Below are 2,649 nucleotides of genomic sequence, written 5' to 3' on the forward strand. Positions count from 1 at the left end.
TCTCACTTTCCCTCCACCTCTCTCTCTAGCAAAATCACCGTCTTAGCTGCACGATCTTGTGCCCTCCATGAATAGGCACAGAATTTGAGCATATTATATATATATATATAGGTACACACGCATACATAGACCATATACCATATACACGCATTATATTTATATATTGACACACATCTTTGTCAGAATCTTAAGGAAATTAGATGATTGAAGATCTGGGAGGAAAAACCAAAGGCTTATTCAGTGCCCTTGTTTGTTGTTGCTGTCACTAACATCACAGACCTTATATATGCCACCATATAAAATGCTAGCTTTCGTTCTGCTTGATTTGTTTTGTTATATTTTTGTCCCTTCTTGGAATTTTTAAACTCCGCATTATGTTAAATGTCTTTTTCTTTAGTAATGCTACATGTAATTAATTGGCCTCTGTACCTGAACCAGATCATGTTTTGTCAGCTTAGACAAGTGATATTAATTTGTCATTCCATTATATATTACCTCACAAGGCCTTGAAGCTAACAGTACTATGGTAGGGAGATTCTCTCAATAATTGATCAGATGGGAGATATCAACTTCGCTGGTATGAAAATATTGATAGGGTTAATTAATTAGATTAGGTGTGTTGAGTAACTCTAGCTAGCTACAAATCATACAATATGATTCTCCTACGCCCTTCTAGCTTGAAAATCTTGCTAGTGTAGTGCTTAGCTTTTTGGCAACTAATCTTTTCTAGTAGGCTCTAAATCACAACAAGCACTTCTTTAATCAAAGTGCTTTACTTGGCTTTGCGGGCAACCCCATTATTATGCCTTGCCTTGCCTTGTCTTGCATCTAACTTCCCAACTCTTGACCCTTTTCAGTCTCTTAAATTTCAAGTCTTGCATAAGCGACTGCAATTGGGACCTCTATCAACTCCTCCTCAGATTGACTTATCGGTCCATCAATCGCACAAGCAGTGTAATTTAGTTAAAATGAGAATGCATGAAGTCGATCGGTCAACATCATAAAACCAGGAGTAATTAGTAAGTTACATTTTCTCATCCTTTGTCCATTTAAGATTAGTATTTCACTATCATATGAAGCCTAGTCAAGTTTGTTGCCATGTAATCCTATCCGGATATATGTATTATTGAAAGCATAAGCATATTATGGTTTTTCTCATTTCTCAAGTTTTGTTATCATCTTTATAGGTCATAGCATGCTACTAGAGCCCTTTTACCAAGATTATTAGTGTTCTTACAGCTAGAAGCATCGATGCTAGAGATTAAATGCTTATAACTATAACTTATTTCACTATCGATTTTAGGCAACAATATTATTCTACTACAAAACTAGCAGTGGTCCAAAACTAAATACTTCAATCGTTGAGCAATATATGCCCTTGTGAATGATTAATAGCATCAATAGAAGTTTGTTTAAGCATCTCAACATTCAAACAAAAGCAGTACAATCGGGATGACCAGTCCTTCCCCGTAGTTACCCCCCACTCAATTATAAAATGCAATGCCCCACATCTTAATAATGTGCTTTGATTTTTGTTCTTCAATATTTATCATTGGATTCCTTCTGGTACTTCCATCTGCAATTATATTTATTACTTTAATTTGTTTAACCAAAATTTTAACCTCCCATCATTAATTACCATTGATTCGGAGTCTTCTTCCAAAAAAGAAAACCACTGATTCGGAGTACTATATTTGATATCCGCTCTCCCTATGGGGCGAAGACTCTTTCTTTTTTTTTTTCCCTCTAATCCATTCAAAGATTCATTGACTCTTGAGCTATTCAATTTAAATAGCTCTTTCTCAACCTCTAAATCCCTCCATCCTATTCCTTTCAAGATTTGGCATTGAGATTTCTTAGTGAAAATCTTAAATATTAGGATGTACCCGTCTGGATAAGGCATTGTATTTTAAACATTTTGAAAATCTCTTGATGCTACTGAAGCAGTATGATGATTCTGAATGACTCAAAAGAGGGTCTATATAGTTGAACCAGCTAATTTAGGACTGATGTTGAAACTAGAAAAGCAATGCCTTTTCCTTTTCGGGTTATTCACTACAGCACACACCAAAAGGTAGGTACTGTTTGTTGTTTCTTTCCTAAGACTTCAACTCATTCATGTTTTACATGGATGTAAAAACCAATGCATAGGCTTCAATTTTATGTAAATATCCAGTGTTTTGCCTCCCAATTTAACAACACAACAGATTGAAGCTATTATGATGAGAGTTACCGAACACTTCAATTCAAGAAGAGTTGTAATAAGATGAAACTTAAAGATCAGATTTTTATATCTCCAACGCACCTCATAACGCCCCCTCTAACTTTGTGACCTTATAGCGAAATAAATTAACGAATAGGTTACCGTAAAGCTAACTTGGAACTCCTAGGCTAGTTGATAGGTTATATGACCCTGATGGCATAATAAAAACACACTCTAAGATATGAGAATATATATATCAATGAAAATAAGTATATGATGAGTTAAAATCCCAAGTGATTAAAGGTATTTTCTTTTAAGAAGGAACAATGCTCTGTGTGAAAATAATTCATTTGTAGGAGAGAGACTGTTGCCTTATAAATCTACATGTGAATCCTGTGTTGTTAGGGGTCAAGAAAGCCAGAGATGGATCCCATTATCCAACAATA

General features: G+C 35.0%; 1 protein-coding gene across 1 annotated transcript in view; it reads left to right on the plus strand.

The window, feature by feature from the left end:
- Nucleotides 1-1,166, plus strand: part of LOC105119456 (protein LIGHT-DEPENDENT SHORT HYPOCOTYLS 7-like) — a 2,432-nt gene extending 1,266 nt beyond the window's left edge. The window contains exon 2 of the mRNA XM_011017599.1: nucleotides 858-1,166. The gene's annotated coding sequence lies outside the window, so the exon portion shown is untranslated. The remainder of the gene's footprint in view (nucleotides 1-857) is intronic.
- Nucleotides 1,167-2,649: the final 1,483 nt, after the last annotated feature.

The sequence above is a fragment of the Populus euphratica genome, unplaced genomic scaffold, assembly GCF_000495115.2.
Source record: "Populus euphratica unplaced genomic scaffold, PopEup_1.0 scaffold2963.1, whole genome shotgun sequence".
Lineage (NCBI taxonomy): Eukaryota > Viridiplantae > Streptophyta > Magnoliopsida > Malpighiales > Salicaceae > Populus > Populus euphratica.